The sequence below is a fragment of the Manis javanica genome, chromosome 13 (genome assembly GCF_040802235.1).
Source record: "Manis javanica isolate MJ-LG chromosome 13, MJ_LKY, whole genome shotgun sequence".
Lineage (NCBI taxonomy): Eukaryota > Metazoa > Chordata > Mammalia > Pholidota > Manidae > Manis > Manis javanica.
Window position 1 is genome coordinate 69458792 of NC_133168.1, and position 22399 is coordinate 69481190.

The following is a 22399-nucleotide window of genomic DNA, read 5'->3' on the forward strand; positions in this document are numbered from 1 at the left end:
GGCTAATGAATCCTAAGCTTGTATCCATATCAGCTGGCCAACAGCCCTGCTGCAAATACCTAAAATTTTGCATCTGCTGACAATTCTGAGGTTATGTCTTCCAAATTTCCAAACCAAGAATGAGAGATGTAGTGAAGACACATCTATATATGCTTAAGGAAGAACTGTTAAATTAAAGTCATTTTTAAATACCCCAAAATCAATACATTTGTTGACACAATCCATGTAAATTCTTTCCACAGGAAAGATTAGCTTTCTCTAGAATCATAACATGTATTCAAAGAGACACCCAGTGGAGAAACATGTAAGTACATGTTTTAGCTTGAGACTGAAGACTTGAATCATTCTGACTCCCTAACTTAACATTCTTTTGATTTCAATGGAGTATTTTTTTTAACTGCAAGAATTATAACCCACGAAATCTAAAGTTCACAAAAGGATATTCTGTGTTTATTTCTAAAGGAAGTATTTGCTCTTTTATTTTTTATTTAGATCATCTTACTACTTAGAATTAACACAAAAATTACAGAGTAGATTGCAATTGGCCAGCCACTTCAGTTTACCTTTCCCTGAAAGGTGCTCATTTTTGTTTTGTTTTGTTTTCACCCCTTTATATGCATGTCAGATTTTCCATTTGTCTTTGGGTTGTTTTATTCTTATTTTTTAAATAAGGAAAGCCAAGAACTTTTTTTTTCCAGCCAGTTTCCTGTGGCCGACCCAGCTTCCTGTGACCTGCCCATCTTCATTTCATACACTCTTCCTCACTCACACCTTAACTATACACTGTGTTACACACCCACCTCCTCTCATTCAACTTACATGTGCACCGGCCAACACCCTCCCACAGCCCTAGGTAACTTCACCTAACCTCGGAAGTAAAAGTGTCTCATCATAAAGAAAAATAAGGAATCATCTATTTTTTCTTTACTTCAAAATGCTGAAATTTGATTGTGTCCAATGTTTAGATCAGAAATTGTTTTAAAGTAAATATATATGTTTGATAGCAGTTTATATGACCTCATGGACTCAAACTCAGAGAATTTTGATCTGAAAGAGGAACAATTGTTTGAGAGGAAGCCAGAGGACATTTATAAAGTGCAGTTCCTCAGACATGACCATGCTATAAAAAGCCAAGCCATGTGGACAGTCACAGGAGAATGAGGAGCCAGGTGGAGAAAGAAAAGTCCAGGGCCACCCAGGCTCCAGATACGTGGATGCACAAGTGATCAGGGAAGCAAATCCACCTGTCCCAACCTCTGCAGCTGAGACTGTGGGTCAGAGACAAACTGCCAAGCCAAGCCCTCCCCAGATTCCTGTCAAGCTAAAACAAAGAGGTCCTTCCTCCACCATTCTCAATAAGTAAGGTGTTCCTTGTTTCCTCCATCATGTATTTCATCATGAAACGTTGAAACCTTTTCCTTTGATTACTAGGAATAAACCAAAAAGCTTATTATCATTCAACAACACTGTATCAGAAGCACTCATAAAAGTATAAGAATTATAATGATGTAAAAAATAAGAAAATAAGACTGTCAATATTTTCAGATATGATTTTACATGTGGAAAAATACATGTGTATTATTAAAACTAAAAAGTGGACATAGAAGGGTTGCTGGATACAAGGGCCAACATATGAAAATAACATTTCTACCACCAACAACAAATGAAAATACAATTTTTAAGAATATACATATATAGCAATATCATTAAATTCTAAATACATAATGAATCTAACAAAAATGTGTAATACTTCTATGAAGAAATCTATAAAACACAACCAAAAGAAGTTGAAGATCTAAGTAAGTGGAAGTATCTATCATGTTCATTAATCAGAAGACTTGAGATTGTAAAGATGACAATGGTTAGAGCTTTTCTTTGCTGTTAATTTTATTATCTTAGGATCATAAGGATATTATCTTACCTTTTCTTCTAGAATTTTGTTGTTTTGACTTTCATATTAGATCTACAATCTATTTGCAATTGATTTTTTATTATGGTTTAAATTAATGTCATTTCCTTTTTTTTCATTAATAACCACTTGTCTTGATATCATTCATTGAAAATACTTTGTATTAGTTCCCCATTGTCTCTAACCATCAAGGAAAAGCTTGGTAAGTTGGAACACACTAAAATTAATCATTTCTATTCAATATTAACCAAAAGACAACATTAGGGTTTGTAAAAGCAAGCAAATGAATGAGAAAGAATATGTGTAGTATATATAACCTATAAAAGATTACATACCAGAATGTATATAAAGAACTCTTTATAAATCATGTTTATGAAGAATGTGTATAAGGAACTCTTTATAAGTCACTAACAGGCAGGAAACCCAAGAGAAAAATGAGAGAAGACTTAATAGCACATAATAGCCTTAATTTCACAAAGGAGGATATCAATTAGCCAACATACATCTGAAAAGGTACTCAGCCTCATTAACAATGAGGGAAATGCAACGCAAATCCCACCAAAACTGTGAAATTTTAGAAGACTGACAATACGAACAGTCAGCAACATTGCAGAGCCAATGAAAACTCTCAAACACTGCTGTTGGGAGTGTAAATAAGGGCAAATATCTTGGGAATCTGGCAATATCAGCTAAAGCTGATGACATGCATAATCCACAACCCCAAAATTCCTCTTTTCAGTATACAAGCATCAGATATGCATGCACATGTACACTGAAAATGTGTGAGAATGTTTCCAGCTGCCTTGAGGATCATCAAAATGTTGAAAACAACCCAAATGTCCACCAACAGGAAAGTGGACAAATTGTCGTATAGTCATGCAATGGAATACTATTTAGCAATAAGAAGGGAAAAACTACGTATACCCAGTCACATAATATTGAGAGAAAGAAGCCAGGCACAAAAGAATAGAAACTATATGATTTTATTCCTACAAAATAATATAACAGGCAAAACTAGACCTTAGGGTCCAGTGACATACACTTGGGTCATAAAATTATAAAGGAAGCCAAGCCCAGATTTAGAAATTGAAGATATAATACTGAATACAATAGATAAGACCTCCTGCCCTCATGGGATTAATGTTTCTAGCCAAACAATTAACACAATAAATAAGTTAAACAAATGATATCTTTGATGGAGATACATGGGGCAAACAAAATAGGGAAGAGTATTATAGAGGACTGCAAATTCAAATGGGTGGGTAGGAATGGTGTCACTAAATATCTGACAGTGGAATAACGACCTGGGAGAGGTGAGGAAACCCCTGCGGATACCTGTCCTGGTAGAGATGAACGCAAAGACCTGAGCTGGAGCTGAGAGTGTGCACAGCGAGGGGCCAGCACGGCCGAGGCTGGGTGGGTGGTGGGGGGAGAGTGCCAGAAGATGGGGTCACAGGGACTTTGGGACGCCAGATCAGGCAGGTGGTCTTTGGAGCTATCACTGCAGACTTCACTTTTCCTTGTCGTTAAGCAGAGAAGCATTGTAGGATTTGACTGTCAAGCATGACACCCAAGCCGGCTCCAGCACTGAGAAGAGACTGAGAGGAGCGCATACACTGAGAAAGCAGTTGAGAGACGAGCGCAGAAATCCAGAGACTCCAGAACGTCCTGGACCAGGGCGGTAGCAGTGGGGCCCCGGCTAAATGGGCCAAAGCATTCATTGCTCTTGTCTCAGTGGCTGGTTCAGGAAAGAGTAAACGGCTAAGTCAGGCTACTCAGGAAATTTTGCCTGAGTATTGGGAACGCGACTCGTCCTTCCTTCTGGGATCTGAACCAGGAGTGCAGTGCAAACCGGGAGCCAGCAGCGGCCCTCACGCTTACCTGGTGGAGAGAAGGGAGAATGAAACCCAACAGCGGGCAGCAGAGCCCAGACGAGGGAGGAAGGAAGCTGCCTGAGCCACCAGATGCTGAACGGACCTGTTTAAGAGGATGCAAACCTACCTATGTCTTGTGAGATTTCAGAAGGTACACAGAGAATTCTAAACACATACAGACCACAGAAACAGCTTTATCTACAAAGAAGAATAAAAGTGACATCAGATTTCTCATATGCAACATAACATGTGAAAGAAAATTGGAGCAATGCCTTCAAAGTTCTGAATAAAAATAAATTTGTATATAAAATCCTCTATCCAAACACACAATCATGAGAGCAAAATAAAGACATTTTCAGAAATGTTAATTCCCCGTGTACCCTATGTGAAAATATTGCTTGATAAAATACATCAATAAGCTGAAAAAGAAATTTAAGAGAAAAACGTAGGGTATAAGGGGGAAAAAACATGAGATTACGATTCAGGGAAAGATGAATATATAACAAAAAAAAAGGTAATATAAAATGAATGAAAGATAATCTATTAAAACTATTCTAAAGTATAGTTTCATATTCTTAACTTGATATCCCCTTAGTTGATTTTGCAATCAATCCTCACTGTCTTTGGTGTTACACTGAATTTCATGTTATGGTTCTGTAGAAAATAAATAAATAATGAAATGCTATTAATAATACACATAAAGTCTATAGATACATAAACATATGAGGGACAGTTCTTCCACAGACATTTTTCCATTGTCGATTATATCTATACCTTCACTAATTACTTTCCAATCATCTTTGTCTGACCTATCCCTACCTAAAATTAACAAGTAAAATATGTGAAATTTAAAAGGATTAAAATAACTTATCTACATAGTAAAACATAAGGAATCATAAATGTGACTGATTTAGACAGGAAAGTTGTTTTATATGGATGCCTAATGCAAGAATTTTCATTCCTTCATCAAAGAAGGAATAACTGGTGCTCACTAAATCTAGTTTTTGTTTCCTTCTGGGCCCTCAGGAAGATCTCGAGCCCTGGCCATCGGAGAGGCCAGTGACTAGTTCTGGCCAGTGGACACTGAGTGGAGGTGAGGTGCATCACTTCCAGTCTGGAGGAGAACATGAGTGCTCCACATCCACCCTCCTGTCATGGCAAACCCTGAAGCCACCTGCTGTAATGTTGGTGCCACAGGGCAGCACATCTTCCCCCAGCTTGCACCTCTGAGGGACTGTGTGGAGCAGAGGAGCCCCGCCCTTTTTGTCACCAACACTGACTTACAAGGGTGACTAAGAAATAAGTTTGTTGTATTAATCCAAGATTGCAGGGTTAATTTGCTAGCACAGGGTAGGTAGCCTTGCCCAGCCTGATCAGAGGCCTTGCGCCTCACTAACCATTAACAGAAGTCTTTTCTAAATGTCTTTATGTTCAAATTTTTTCTGTGTAAAGTGAACTGATATTACTAAAGGTAGTCCTTTTCTTGAATACTTCATATGGAAGGTGATTTTATTAGGAAAGGCATTGATATTTCTACTGAGTATAATAAATGGAGGGAAAATAAAATGTCTGGCAAGAAGAAACTTTTTGCTCCCTGAGTAAGCTTAGTCCTCCCACTGTCTATAAGCAATAAATGTAGAAATATTTTTGGGAAAGTACCCCACTAATCTGTGGAAATGACCTAAAAAAATTTGGATATTTTCAGCTAATACCTATCAATTTGGGTATTAGATTCTGTCTCTTAAAAAGTTACATCCACATCTTTGAGCCAAAATATAAGTAAGCACAAATATTATTGACCAGAAAAAAATAGCTCAAATGTTATCCTGCCCTTTCCACAATTTGAAAAGCTTGCAGATTCTATTTCAAAGACTAACCACTGTGTATTTCTTCAGTTAGCCAATTCTCTCTTTGTAATCCAGTTGTTCTCATTCCTGTTCACTTTGGTATATTTTGTGCAAAAAAAATTACAAGCCTTTAAGAAGAAAACATATGTGGTCATCCGTTCCTTCGCTGCCAGCACACAGGATTTTAACATAGAGTTTATTTCAAAATAAATCAATAAATCCTTGGAGTCCAAGTTCTTTTTCCATTAGAGGTATGAGACTTGGCCCACATGTTTCTGTTCTGGAAAAAGTCCACTGTCACTCTGAATCACCTGGTAACATAAATTAACATTAGGTAGATCTTAAAATATAACTCTCATAGGCACAGCAAGAAAAAATGAATAGGAAAAATATAACCTGTGTTCAAAATGTATTCACATAAAACTTTACAATATTCACTGCCCAATAGGAATATGTCAAAATAATTAGACAGGAATTCTGAACTTAGGAATTCTGTGATGACTCTTAGGGTGAATATAAAATGGTACAGCTGCTGTGGAAAACAATTAAAAAATTAAAATAGAATTATCATATGATCCATCAATTCTGCCTCTGAGTATAGACCCAAAAGCACTGAAAGCAGGTTTCAAAGAGATACCTGGGCACCTATGCTCACAGCAACAGTATTCACAATAGCTAAAAAGTAGAAGCAACCTGGGTCCATCAGCAGATAAATGGATAAGCAAAATGTGTTACATATACACAAGATGAAAAGATTTATGTGATGGCAGTGATGGTTACACAACAATGTGAATGTATTGAGTATCACTGAACTGTATACTTTAAAATGGCTCAGGTGGTATGTGTACTTTATCACAATTTTCAGAAGTGAAAAAATATTCTGTAAGGACTCAAAATAATCATGGGGTCAGAAATTTAGGCAAATGTGAATGAGAACTAAATATGAACGGTTTGCTCTGATTGCACACACTTGGATGAAGGACTGTGCCTACAATTTATCAGAGTGGCTTTATGAACAAAGGTCCTTTACTATTGCTTAATGAAAGTGGTAAAAATGAAAATTATTAAGGTGCTCTCACATCAGGTCAGAGACATTTTACTGTCCTGGTAGCAGGTCAAGACTTCCTCTAGGTAAATACTTAGCTTTGCTAGAAAAATACAGTAATATATTTTTCCACCATAATAATCTCCTTTGTTTTAAAATCTGAGATCCAGAAATGTTTGGATGTATGCAGAAATGCTTGCACAAGACAATGAGAAGAAGGTGGGAGATGGGGCCAAAAAATGGAGGAAACGTGTGAGAAGGAGCCACACCACAATGTGGGTGTAAGTAGAAAGCAATGAAGAGTTTGAGCTGTTTTCATGTTGGCTTCAAGGGGAACCAAGACAGTAAGCACATCACAATAGCTGAAGAAATAAGTTGGTAAGAATTCAAAGAAATCATTCCCAGATGCATTCATTCCACTCTTAAAGTCCATAAATTTGGGGGATTAGTAGCAAATGTTATAAAAATCTCCAAGAGGCACATATGCTTCAGCTGATGCCAGTATCATTCATTCATCACCATCATACTAACATTTATTGAGTTCCTAACTAAATACGAAATATTATTCTAAGTGCTATCTTCACATGAACTCATTAAATCCTTGCACCAGCTTTACGGGGTACTGTTGCCATCTCCATTCCACAAGGGAGGAAGCTGAGGCACAAAAAGGTTAAGGAGTGTCACCCAATGTCACATAGCTAGTAAGTATCAGAGACAAGATGCAGTCCCAGGCCGTCTGAGTTCAGAGCCTGCCCTCTTCACCACTATGCCGTGGGTCTGATTTTGTTCAGAGCAAGAAATTCTGTAATGCTTCACAAGACTCGATCATCTAATTTGGTTATTGGAGGCATAGCTGAGTATCAGCTTCCTTAAGAAGTATCAAGCTTTTGCATTGCAAGAGATCATAGCTCTCATAATCTAATATTTTAACTAATGCACAGTTCCCTTACAACACATCTTTTTCTGATAACAAGCTCGGCTCTTCCTAGATACCTTGCATGATGGGGAGGCCTCTGACCTGAGGATCAGAGTGTTCTGCTAGAAAAAAATACCTGACAACTTTTGATGGTGATAAAATCCACCAATTTTTGTCAATACCTTAGGGTGATCAGTTTTGTAAACCATCAGTGAAAAGTTTGAGTATGAGAAGCATCACTTAAAATTCTTCAATGAAACATCAAATGTTGTGGCCAATGCAGCATTCTTTACCATAGAAGGCAGTGTGGGTCTTATTGAGTCACATAATTTGCCTCATCAATAACCACATATCTTTAATACACACATATTGAAACGACAGCAAATTATGTACTTGAAGACATCCAAACAGCTAAAATATGCACCAAAACTAATTCTTTTGTCAGTGGGTTGGACAGCCAGAGTAATGGTCAACAAAAAGGATGGTGGTGACTAATGGGTCATAAGGAATAATATTTCAAAGACAGTTGCAATATGATTGGAAGTGGTAGAAAATACATATTAGGGAGGATAGTTATTTGTATTATCATTGTGGTTTGGCTCACGGACAACAGTAACACTTAAACTAATATACCAATATTTTCTGAAAATTTACCAAAATTTCAGTCACAAACATAAGAGTCACAAAAGAATGTGTCCTTGATAGATTGCTATGAAATTCTTGCATTAAAGAAAGTTTAGAATTGTATTTCATCAAAAAAAGATTTAAACGAAACAAGAGACGGAGATCCCAGTCAGGAACTAAGGCATATAATAATTCTTTTATAACATTCTATAAACTGAAAAATCAAAAGAATCATGAGAAGAATTACATACATATTCAAGAACTCCGGTCTTGCCTCAATCATTAATGATGAACCTTAAAGGTAAGGACATCTTAAGATTGGTTTACTTCTATTATTATTAATTACAAATTTTTCATTTTAACCATTAGTAAATTCAGATCATAAATGCCTCATTTCTAGGGCATTCAGTTTACATCTGGGCATCTAAACATGTAGTTGCTTATATAATTGATTCTTCACATAGTTTTATAGTACTTTGACAGTTACAGTATGTTCCTGTCCATGGAGTGGGTCAAAAAAGGTAATTCCATAAATGATATCCTTTACTAAACAACTCTCCCACTGAAAAGTAATCACTCCAAGAATCCATTTTCAACGAAATCCAGAGAACCAAATACTGTAGTCACACAACAGGCTACTACTATTATCTTTCCTTGACATTAATCCTAGCGTAGAGATAAATACACCTAGGCTATTATAATTTGGTTCACAGATTTGGAGAACAGACACTTCAGGTCCTAAAGATCACTAAAAGAAAGAATAAGTTTTGAAGAACTTTCAATTACATACCAAAAAGCTATGAGCTTCCTCGTTCCAGTTCTGTTGTCCCGGATCTGTACAAAAAAAAAAGACATAAAAGGGGGTCATGAGATTTCTTCCTGGACACAACTGCCCAGGAGGAAGTCAGAATCCTACCACATCAACCCCAAGAGAAGGCAACAAAACAGTAAGCTATTCATCATAATAACTACCAAGTGTCTCTCCTGGAAAATGAAACGGGAAGCTCTATCTCATAGGAAAAAAGACCTGGATAACAAACTAGCATCATTAAACTTGCATCACCCAAAACTGAACATTTTCTAAAAGATAAAGTGAAATAATGTTCTGATTCCCTTGAACACTCCAAATAGATTTTTACTGTGCTTTTAATACCTTGAGAGATATACACTTCTGTCTGTTTTCCTGGAATTTTGCTAGTGAGAAAATGTTTTATATTAGTAATAATCATCCTACTTATTGCCATAAGTTAATAAATACAGACTTTTATTAAAGATTTTGGTTTTTTAAATGCTCTGCCTGCACACTTGCATAGTCTCCCCCATTATCAGCATCACTCAACCAGAGTGGTATTTTTTTTTTTTTTTTTACCAAGGATGAACCTACACAGACACATCATAATCATGCAAAATCCATAGTTTACTCTAGTTTCACGTGATGTTGTACACTCTATGTTTATGGACAAATGTATAATGGCATATATCCATCATTATAATGTCATACATAGTATTTTTGTTGTCCTAAAAATCCTCTGAGCTCTGCCTATTCATCTCTGTCCACCCTCCTCCCCACCCCTGACAACCACTGATCTTTTTATCTCCATAGTTTTGCCTTTTCCAGAATGTCACATAGTAGGAATCATACGGTTGCTTTCTTAGATCACCTTCTTCCTCTTAGTAATATGCATTAAACTTTCCTCCATGTCTTTTCATGACTTTATAGCACATTTATTTTTAGCACTAATAATATTCCACTGCCTGAATATACCACAGTTTATCCATTCACCTGCTGAACAGTCTCTTGGTTGTTTCCAAGTTTCAGTAATTGTGAATAAGCTACTATAAACATCTATGTGCAGATTTTTGTGCGGACATAACTTTTCAACTCCTTTGGGCAAATACCAAGAAGAATGATTGCTGACCCTATGGTAAAAGGACATTTCATTTTTTTTGAGAAGCCTTTAAACTGTCTTCCAAAGTAGCTGTGCCTTTTCACATTCCTAGCAGCAGAGTATGAGAGTTGCTGCTGTACATCCTCACTGTCATTTGGCGTTACCAATGTTCTGGATTTGGGCCATTCAAACAGGTGTTTAGTGGTACCACATTTTTATTTTAATTTGCATTTCCCTGATGACATATGACAAGGGAGCATATATCTTCTTTGATGAGGGTCTGTTAAGGTATTTGGCCTTTGTTAAAATCAGGTGGTTTGTTTCCTTACTGTTGAGTTTTAAGACTTCTTTCCACATTTTGAATGACAGTGTTCTGCCAATACTTTCTCCTAGTCTTTGACTTATCTTGTAATGTCTTTACATTGTCTTTGTGGAGCAGTAGTTTTTAATTTTAATGAAGTCCAGCTTTTTATTTTTTTATTATCATGTCTTTGGTGTTACATCTAAAAAAGCACCATACCCAAGGTCACCTAGATTTTCTCCTATGCTATCTTCTAGGAATTTGATAGTTTTGTGTTTTACATTTAGGTCCATGTTCCATTTTGAGTTCTTCTTTGTGAAGGGTAGAAAGTGTACGTCTAGATTTATTTTTTTTGCATGTAGATTTTGCATCCAGCACCATTTGTTGAAGAGACTAACTATGCTCCATTGTACTGTCTTTCTTTCTATATGAAAAATCCATTGACTATAAGTATGGGCGCCTATTTCTGGGCTCTCTTTCTGTTCTATTGACCTATTTGTCTATTCTTTTGTTAATACCATACTGTATTGATTAATGGAGCTTTCCAGTAAAGTCTTGAACTTATGTCTTCCAAGGAATTGGTTCATTTCACCTAGGTCATCCAATTTGTGGGCATAGTTGTTCATTATTTATTATTCTTCTATTATCCTTTTAGTTTCCATAGGAATATAATGATGTTCCCTCTTTCATTTTTGGTATTAGTAATTTGTGTCATCTCTTTTAGCACCCAGCTGAGGCTTTTTTTATTTTATTGCTCTTTTTAAAGAACCATCTTCTGGTTTCATTGATTTTTCCCTATTGATTCCCTGTTTTCAGCTGCATTGATTTCATCTCTAATTCTTATTATTTCTTTTCTTCTGTTCACTTTGGATTTAATTTGCTCTTTTTTTCTTGTTTCATAAGATGAAATCTTCAATTGTTGATTTTAGATCTTTCTTCTTTTCTGATATATACATTCAATGTTATAAATTTTCCTTAAGCACTGTTCTTGTTGCAAGATTATTCTTTTTTAAACCTATAATTTGAAATTCACAGTAAAATGAGATAGTAGAAAAGCACGATTTATAAAGGACATATTTCAAGGTCTGTGTTTTAATGACTCAGCTATTTTGAGTATTTGGTTTTTTTTAACTTTTTAAATTTTCTCTTTTTATTTTGTAGGTGTTAAAACTATAGAAAAGTTACAAGAATAGCTAAAAATGAACACCTGCATAGCCTTCATCTAGATCCCCAAATTATTACCAAATTTTGTCACATTTATCTATCTGCACATTAAATATTTTTCCAAAGCATTTGAGAATCACTTATAGACATACAAATGTTTCACCCCTAAATCTTTAACAGATACCCCCTTAGAACAAATATCCTACCATAACTACATAATAATGATCATACTTGGAAAATTTTAAGTGATATGTTATCTAATATGCAGTTCAAACTTCCCCAATTACCTCAGTAATGTCCTTTTCAGTCTGGGAATTTGTGATATTTTAAATCCAGGATCTAATCAAGGATCACCATTCCATATACTATCATGTGTATACAATTCCTTTTGTCTTTGATGATTGACAGTTTTGTAGAGTCCAGCCTAGGTGCTTTGCATAATGTCCCTCAAATTGGATTTGTCTAATTATTTCTTCACAATTAAGCTCAGGCTAAATATTTTTGGCAGATATACACATGTGAAGCTTTCCTTCTTTTCATATATCAAAAAAAACACAAAATATGTTGGATTAGTCTTTTTTCAATCACATAGAACACTTAGTGATTGCCTCCTATAAAGTAAATTTAGTGTCACAGTTTGCAAGTTACAAACTGCTTTGACATGGATTAATTTATTCAATTTGCACAATAACCCCGTAAGATAGGCATTTTCAATCACCTTTTCTTTTTGAATGCAAATATATCCAAGTTTGCATAACTCATAAGACTACTTTTGTGGCCAAAATTTAAGTGTAGAAATATTGTAAATATCACACTAGCATAAGAAACCCTCAATTTCCATGCCCAATAAATCCACTTTTCCTCTTCTACAACCTGCATTTGCCATTGTCCAAACTTTGTGCCTTACTGTTTTAATTTTGTGTTTTTAATTATAAGTTAATGTGATATTGTGCTTTATCTAATCATTTTCCAACTATAATGATTTGAAATTATAATAATTAACCAGAAACAATGTTAAATAGTTGAGTGTTAGCTACACTGAATGGCAAGTAATTGCCTTTTGTTCATGTTTATGTCTTTGCATTTGGTGCAATTAGTAATATACCAGCTCTTCCTTTCTGCCCAGAACAGATTGCATGTCATTTCCATCTACTTCCCAAAGCAGTGAAAATAGCATTGTTTCATGATACAATAATTGGCATTTGTATAAGAACATCTTAGGATATTAAGTGGATTAATGTTTTTCAATTTTGGGTATCACTGTATGTATGTAATGTGATTCACAAACAGCAGCATAGATCTCTATGTAGACATTCTAGCCAGCAAGAATACTAACAGACTTCCCAGCCTGTAAGTCAAGGGTACTGATTGGGGTCAGAAGCAGACAATTTTTAGAGTAATACTGAAATTTCCAAAGCAATACCACCAGTGTCCAGGTAAGGGTGACTGCAGATGCTTATCTGCATGGTCTTCAGACTCAGATACAGTCTCTAAATCACTGGTTTAGGAAGATCTTAAAGAAATAGGGTGTTATTTTCCACTGTTAAAAAAAAAAAGAAAACACTTTACCCCTCTCCAGAAAGCCTCAAGCTGGGATCACAGATCAAAATCCATTTATTCTTTCATCCATGCACAATTTCCCTAGAGCTCAGTGTTTTGTGTGTCTCACTTCAAAGTAAAAGGGTAATTGCAAATGCCTGAATAATGAGTGAAGCTATTGTTCTTGTCTGATGTTCAATTTCATAAGGAAGTAGAGACAGAATCCTGAAAACACCCAGAGAAAGAACAAAACTCTCCAACTTTCACAGTTTTACAAGCGTAACATCATTTCTTTTTAAACTGGCATATCATACATTCCCCTAAAAGAAATATGTATTTTAATCCTAGGAAAAACATTATTCTCCTTCTTCATTTGAACTAGTTTTCTAGGCCTAATACAGTAAAGGAAGCTACGTTTGAAGATTATGCCTTGAATATATAAATTGTAGCCCGACAGAAGAAGTGATGAAATATTCTTCAGCTCTGAAGTCTTTAATAGAACATGTATCATTCATTTCCCCATCAATCCTCAACAGACTCCTATTATCTTCAAATAACAATCAGAGGCTGCCTGCAGTTAATTTAATCACTGTAATTTCCTAAAAAATAAAGACTGAGATGTCTATTGAAAATTATTCCAATTATGAATAATTTTGAAAATGAGTTCAAAACTGTTAAAATTACTACTTCTAATACTATATTAACTCCACCAAGTATTATTAGTTATTCTCATAATCTTCCAAAGTAAAAAAATGACATTGTTGCCCAAGTTTTTATTCGGTAAAAATTCAACGTTGAGATGTCACAATTATTTTTAAAACTTCACTCAAGTTTAATCTAACCCTTTTCTAATACATCCTGGGAAGAAATTTCTCTGCTTAGAAACAAAATACAGCCAAAATCCATGTTATTGTATCACATAAGATCAAGCTAGATAACCACTTAAAAATAAGTAGAAGATAAGTAGAAAGAAGGGACCTCACAAAAACGATGAGGAAAATAACAGTAGCCCACTATTTATTAAGCTCTGATTATCACTTAATTTGTGCAGGCTCGTGTTAAACACTGCACATGCATTAGCCATTTAACTTTCACAGCACCATGAAGTTGGTTCTGTCTTTGTTCCCATTTTAGAGAGGTGAGTGGGGAGTCATCACAGAAGGGGACATAAAGAAGACAGGTGCATACTAAGAACAAAACGCACTTCTCAGTTTTGCCATTCCCCGGGCTGCTGCTCCCAGAGACCAATGTCACGTGTTTTGACCTTATTAGCCCACCTTAAATCTATGCCACACTCCCTAGAAACACCCAGGCATAGAAATTCATTTGTGTCAACTATCTGCACCTAGAAAAACTCCCTTGCTGTACCAAAATGTCCCAATATACTGTTTACGTGAATATCAGCACGAGTGATTTGGAGTAAATGCAGAGTGAAAGAAGCTGACAGGACCCACCCCTGACCAACTGTATTATACAATATAGTTGTACAATAACAACTATATTTTACAATAATATAGTATTATTGTATAATACTAAACCTATATTATACAATAAAGCTTTCCCTTTCTCTTCCCTGTGGGTGTAAAGTCACTACGTTTCTAGTTGTCTGGCCCTTCTTGCATACAGCAGCTCCTGATTCACCAACCCTACCCTACCGTGGGCATATTTTAAACCCAAATTTGATAGGTCATCTGACAATGGTGTCTACCATTCAGTGTTGGATGGGTCAAGGCATATTCAGGACCCATGTTCACCATGCTCTGACCCCAAGGTTGCCTCTACCAATAATTACAGAATCTAGTTTACTTTTTAGAGAAACAAGTTTTTGAGATTAAGGTATATATATATTTGCATTGTTATAAACTTAAAAATGCAAAAGAAAAAACGTTTGGAAAACAAAAATCACCCAAAACTCCCAAATCCAGAGAAACCTACTCTTCACTTGTACATTTCTTGCTAAGCTTTCTTCCACGTGTTTGGAAATGTGTAGTGTAACGTGGGATATTCTATATACACAACTTTGTGTCTACAAGCCCTAATCTTAGAGCTCTGCACAGATGGGGATGATAATTAATATCTGAGCTGCTCAACAAGTTACATTTAGATCCTTTAATCACAGCAGAGGACCTGACATTCCACTGACTTTATCAGGCATGTATGAGGTTTGGGGCAGCACCCTAATGAGCAGTAATGCTCTGAAGAGCATTCTTTTCTTATCTCAGTTATTGAACAGGAGATCCTAAGGCACGGAATAATGGAATTACATTTTCAGTGTTTGAAGACCAACACATAAAAGCACAGAAGTCCTTTTGAGAAAGGACCAGTAAAATACTTCAAGGCTCAATGACTGGGTCAGTCTCAAATATTGTATTATTTAACATCTCTGTGTTCTTTTAGGGAAAGAGCTATATAAACAGGGGAATGTAATGATTGCTTAACTCAAAATTCACTGTTAATAGAAAAATGTAATATTCAGCATCACCTGTCTCAATTGCAGAGAACTATTAAAGAGTTTTCTTAGAAAAATTTGAGGACACATTAGAAAATACATTGTAATTATATTTTTGTACACCACTTTAACAGTTTCTCACACTGTCCCCAAAATGTGTGCTTAGAGTTGATTTGTAGAGAATCTCTTAATTACTTAAACTAAATTTAAGCCAGGAGTTTAACTTCCCAAACATTCCGTGAGTTATTACAGTCAACTATGTAATTTCAAATTAACAGAACACTTTTATTTGCTCAGGCTGTGCAGCTAATTTAAATGAAAAAAATAATAGAAACTGAAAGAAAGTAAAGGAAATAGAGAACAACCTTCCTTTAAAGAATGAAGATGTGTTCAGGGTCTCTTCTCCTTTCAGTAGAAGAAGGAGTAATTCCTATTAGGTTTACCAGCATCAGACATACATACACACACATGAGCAAAAGTAGAAAGCATGCCAGTGTTTCTATTTGTTGCAATACTTCACTCCAGAAGCTCCTGGGAAATACTTCCTTCAGAAAAGCTGTGAATCATTCATGATTTAAAATGCTATAGTCCATGGTTAGCCTCCTAAAACTATCCATTTCTGAGCAGTCTTCCTCAATCAGAAGTCAAGTACCTACCTGCTCTATGCCCAGCAACAAGATAGGCTCCATGCAGGTGCAAGAAGAGCGAGGGGAGGCTGCTGAGAGCTGGGCAGAGATGGACAATTTACTGGCTTCACCTTGGACTGCAGGGCATACATACTTTCATTCAAGGAAAGGGTCCTAAGACTTTTAAAAGATACATTTTAAAATTTTTGACTCTATACTCTTCTAATATATTTATCCAAAATTCAGAAAATCTATACCTGAGTACTTTATAGACTTCATCACTGGTTTACTACATAAAAAGTGAAAACCCTCTCCTAGAATTGTTATAAACCATCAGAAGCTAATGTGCAAAGGTGGATGTATAACCGCTTCTGGTCGACCACCTCACTGCTCACTTTCTAAGCTCCATGCAAGAAGGAGGGCATTTTTCCCACTACTATATACAGTGTTTCATATTCCCTCCCAGAAGGAAAAGACAGTTCTTCTCCATCTCCATTAAACATAAAATGCAGGTTTGGCCACTTTGTGGGTGAAGTCCAAAGCAGAGGAAAGTTTAGGTTAAATATAGAATGTTCCTACTTATTCTGAATCCAAAAACTGAGCCTCTGAAAATATTATTTTTAATTTATTTGAATGCAGGTATTGAGAGAAATTAATTTTTTTCTTCAATGAATAAGTAGATAACCACCCCCACATACAGAAATACAGTTGAACAAATAAACAAATAGTCCCACAGGCTTTGAAGGGGCAGACATTTCACGTGCCTTAGCAACTTATTCTTCTCTTGGGTAAAATCAACAGACACTCCCATTCCATATGTAATAAATAAGAATTCTTGTATTTGAATACAGTAGCTTCTATTTTTGCCAGCTAGGAGTGGATATAATGGAGAAGTTTCCATGATTCCTGAACCCCTGAAACTAAGATCACAAACTATTCTAAATGCAAAGTAAGCATATTTGCTAAACAGCTCCCCATTCAAGTGGCTTGCAATCAATGGACCTATAAAACAAGTTAACTCAGCCACTGACCAAAGCATATATTTTGCAGCCAATTGTCCTGAGGTATTCACAAGAAAGTTATATTAATTGGTTAAAATAGTTGATGTATGCTGTACTAAGAGTGTTTTGCTTGAAAAGAACATATATAAGGCTTAAATTTTCCAGGTTAAAATCATTGTAGCATATTGGGTGGTCTTTGTGTCTATGCTCTTAAACACCCTTTCAACTAAGAAGGGAAATTGATCCCAAACTGTCCAAAGTGACCTTTTCTCATGCTGATCTTAGGCTGGTGTGTTCTGAGATACTTGTCTTATTAAGGCCTATGGTAGGATCACACCCCTGCAAGTGGAAATGCGATCTTCCCAGAAGAGAGCATACCTTCCCATTATCAGCAAACTTGTAAAGATTTGGACTCTCCCCCTCCTACCTTGGCCTTGCTCTGTACCCTTTTAAAGGTGACGGCAGCTGTATGGAGGCAGCCCCTGGAGAAGGCTGGGAGAGAGGAAAGCAAAAAAAGATTGCATGAGGGTGAGCTGTGGCCTATGAGTTCTGAGAACGAGGGTGTCTAGAGGTGGATATACTTGTTTTGTAGTTAATGGGATATATTTATGTAGCTTGCCATCTCTTCCTTACACAGTTAAGTTGTTCCTAGCTGTTCAAGTGTAGTAATAACTTCCAGTGACACTCTACTTCCCACTGGCCAATTCACCAGGCATGGTGATAGGATGGCACAGAGCCAAATGTCATGTTACAATATGAACTGGCCCTATGTCTCCCCATGTCTATGGGTAGTGGAGGGAAATAAGGATTCTAATGAACTGAACCAGAAGCAACTTTATGGGAAATCCTTCCAAATTTTAAAGCTCATGGTTAAAAGAAATATGAGAGAGAAATCCTAAAAATTTGTATTACCCAGGAATAAACTGTCAAGCCAAACATTTTTCTAAATAATCAATAAAAATGAAAAACAGTTCTGGTCAATTTAGGCTAGAGGACAGACTGGATTATCTACAGTCTCTAGAGAAAATGACTGCAAAATCATTATCACGTGAAGAGGCAACCAAAAATTATACAGCTAAAAATGTAGAGGAAAAGAAGTATTTTAGAACTGCTTTAGTGTATTTAAAACTGCTATGTCAGGCAGCTCATTTAAAAATTATCTTATTTTTCTGGATAACATGCAAGTTCTAGTATTTTTTCAGCTTTTTCAAATTTGAAATTTATTGTCATTTATGTCATGTGCTTTAAGTATTAAGGCTCTTACCATCTCTTTGTAATTTTGTATTCTTTTCCCTAAAGAAGACCCTCCAAATTGCAAAAGCTTCAGGCCTTACAAAATCTGGATCGCCCTGTTTATCCCTGCCTACTCACATTATAGGTTGGCCCAGCTGGGCTATGGCAAATGACGGGGCAGGGAAGGAGCTGCCGACTGTGTCCACATTTGGGTGGTCATCTCCTGGGGCCATGTGATGGTGGTAGCCGGAGATTTGCAGTGTTTCCTAGGGGGTGTGGAACATTACACACAAGAGCTGAAGCTCTAGGATCCAGGCACCCCTCCAACTTTGAAGTATTAGTTTATTAAATGTGCCTGCAGGTTTCTTGTTCTCCAAGCTTTTAAACCACTTGTTTAATCTGCAGCATAGAATAGCTGCCTTCCTATGCTTGCCAGGAGCATTAAATCCAACTGGTTGGTTCTCAATCCATGTCAAATCTTCAGTTACAGTAAACAGTATTTATATAATATGTTTAAAGGCATATCTGTTACTCTGTATCCCAGAGTTATGTACTACTTCAGGAGGTCTGTGATTCTCTTAAATTGTATGCAGAATTTAATGTGTCTGCATGTATGGCCATTGTCAGAATCTCAATTGGTCCATGACATATAAAAATAACCACTAATCTACATTCAAGAATTAAGTACCTCCAAGGTGGTACTAAAAATAGAAAAAATAATACTTTACACCTCCAAAAGGTGAAAAACTATTTTTTAATCCATTTCTATATTAAGCTGGGCCAGCAGAAACATGTCATTGATTTTCACTGAGCAATTATAAGAGATAGTCCAATGAAACAAAGGAACTTTGAAAAAGTAGTCAATTTTATTACACATTGTATCATTGCTATGGACTGAATTGTGCCTCCCCCCGGATTCATATGTTGAAGCCATAAACCTCCATGTCAAGGTATTTGGAGATGGACCTTTCAGAGATAATTAGGCCATGAGGGTAGAGACCTCATGATGGGATTAGTGTCCTGAGGGAAGAAGAGACGAGAGCTCACTCTCTCTGGGCCCATGAAGTTACAGCAAGATAGTTATCTGTACGCCGGGAACAGGGCTCGCACCAGAACCAGACCTGGACCATTCTTACCCCTTGATCTGGAACTTCCCAGCCTTCCAGAACTGTGAGAAATCAATGCCCGTTGTTTGAGCTGCCCAGTCTATGGTACTTTGCTAGAGCAGCGTGAACTAAAACAGTCAGTATGAGGCAAGGCCTATTGAAGAAATTTCTAATTTCAGTAGAGAAACAGTTGGGCATCTCATTTTATTTTACAGAACATGGGATTATATAACTACAACTCTATAACTAGTTTTTTCTTACCCTTTGTGTTGACTATCATAAAACTTAGAATCAAATTTGTCACTGTCTTCTAGTGAAGTTCTAGAACCTTCCCATAGACACTTTGTAGATACTGTAACTTCCTTCAAGACACCTTTTCCTTTTCAGACAAGTTTTTTCTTCTGTTCCTTCTTTCTCTTCCATTTACTTGTGGATTTTGTTATTATATCTTATATGCATTTATGCAAGGGGCCCCAAATCCTTTCAAGAACAAGGCATGTTATAAGCAAGAACATAAATGAATAAATGACATTTCTACTTCAGAACTGAAAATATAAATATTCATAGAGGCATTTAGAATTATATACAAATATTTGTTTGAAGAAAATTAATTTATCTCAACCATGCACATAATCCTGAAAATAATTTACGTATTCCAGGAGCCCTTAGCATGGGGCTCATGGACCCTGCAGGTGGTCTGCACACAATTCAGAGTCTGTACACTTAGATCAAGAAAATATATCTTCATTTTCACTGATCTTTAGCTGAAATTTAACATTTCCTTCCACTGTAAATATTGGCAACAAACCACAGAAGTATCAGCAGTGTCTATAAATTTGCTTCTCGTAGAAATCACAGGTATTCTCATCTCCCACTGAGGTTGCCGCAGTTATCTCAAAATAGCGTCATGACATCTAAATGTCACTAGGCTTGCCACCAGATTAATTGAAAGATTAATAAAGAAGCACATATATTAGTATGTGGTTCTAAACTATCACAAGTATTTTAATAATTATATTTTCATATATCTTATTTCTTTGTAATCTTTTGTATTTGGTTTTAGACATTTAAAAATATTTTTCTGTAAAAAGATCCACAAGCTTCCTCAGGCTGCCAAGGGTTTCCAGGGCATAAAAGTAATTAAAACTCAGACAAACACAAACTGTATTTAGGTAGCATCTTTACACAGTGCTTGCAAATATCCTACTGAGATCTTTACTGTAAGAAGGTCTAGTGGTTTCTCTTGATTGCAGAACAGTGGCTTCCTCTTTTAAATAAAGGGGAATATTAGAATCCTCATGAGTCTTCAGTCCCTTTGACAGTATGAGGTCACTATCAGTCCACATGCTATAAATCTACTTAAGTCTGCATCTGAAACTTCTGAAAAGGCATTTAGCAGATTTGTGAAACTTTGGGTCAGCATTTCTCTTACTGAGAGAGAAAACACAGTGATCTAACATTTAAAATATCTAGTCAGAAGCAGTACATTTGATTCACTTATGTAAAGATTCATTATCTATTTTGCAAATTATCCAAGCCCCTTCCTTTGATTTTTTTCTCCTGTGTGAGTCTTCTAGAATTTTTATCAGACACTTTGGTTTAGGACAAGATTAAGGAAGTAAAACAAAGGTTGTCAGTATGATTACTTAATACATGCTCAAAAATTATTTTTAGTTGCTGTTGGGACATTCACAATTAGGAAGGACCTGGTACAAAGGAGTGTATGTGTCGGTGTGGATGCTGTGGGGACAACAGTATACATGCGGTGAGACTACCCCAAGGCCAAGGGCAAAGGCCTTTTTGCCTAGTGCCCAAGATCACTGACCCAAGATCAGGAGAGGGAGTAAGGACCAGGGGGAGATGCTCTCTCTCCACCTCCACCCCATGCTGCAACTAGAGAGGGACACGCAAAGTGCAGAGGCATGGAGGATGCCCAGGGTGGTGGAGTAGCCCAGGAGGATAGTATCACTGGGCCACTGTCCCCATTCCAATGAAAGTTATAGCTGTAAATTGGAGTTCATAGCTAAATGATAAGGCACTGAGATTACCTAAGATCCTTGAGTATACATTGCTTTGCATAACTAATAAGTTTTCCAGATGGCCGAGTTCTTACCCTTTCACGCAAAGACAGTTATTCCATGTTAGCTATTTTAGACAACTGAACATATGGTAAATGTACTGCATGCTTATGTACTTAGAAACGTGTCCTGAAATTAATTTAATTTTATATTGATGACTCTGGGTCAATATTAAAAACACCTACTTTCTTCCAAAGGTGTACTGCAAAGGTAATCCCCATATTCCACACAGGGTCCCTGACCACCATCTGAATTGATGCTGAGATCTTGTACCTGCTTTTTCTAGGGGGTTGTTTTTTTTTTTTTACAATCCTTTCTAGTCAGACATTACCTTTCAGTAATGTTTTCAGTAATCCTAGGGAGAGTTTCTTTCATCCTCCAATAGATGTGGAAGCCAGACATGCAATAATGAATGGACTGAGGGTTTGGGGGAATTTTGAATGGGATAAAAATTATGGTACATGAGATTCTTTATATATTATTTATGACATCTGTTTAAGCATTCACAAAGTGTTATTTATTTGCAGATTCTTTGCTACAGGTTTGATGTGTGAGTTTATAGGATAGATAACTTCCAAATAAATGAGATTCAACTGTCCTTGGTTCTCTTTGGAAATTATCCAGAGAGTCTTCATAGCTCTTACATGTATATCTATACACCAACTCGAGGAAATGCTTACCCCAGATTTCGGCTGATGGCAAGCTTCTGATGTTGAGTCAAAATCTCCTGAATCTAGTTGAAATATTTACAGACTTTGACTACAAACCACCAGGTCCTGCTGTCAGAAATCTGTGAGT

General features: G+C 36.4%; 1 protein-coding gene across 3 annotated transcripts in view; it reads right to left on the reverse strand.

Moving 5' to 3' along the window:
- Positions 1 to 22399, reverse strand: part of IPCEF1 (interaction protein for cytohesin exchange factors 1) — a 161363-nt gene that overhangs the window by 106524 nt on the left and 32440 nt on the right. For all 3 annotated transcript variants that reach the window (XM_073219782.1, XM_073219783.1, XM_073219781.1), the window contains exon 2: positions 9006 to 9049. The gene's annotated coding sequence lies outside the window, so the exon portion shown is untranslated. The remainder of the gene's footprint in view (positions 1 to 9005; positions 9050 to 22399) is intronic.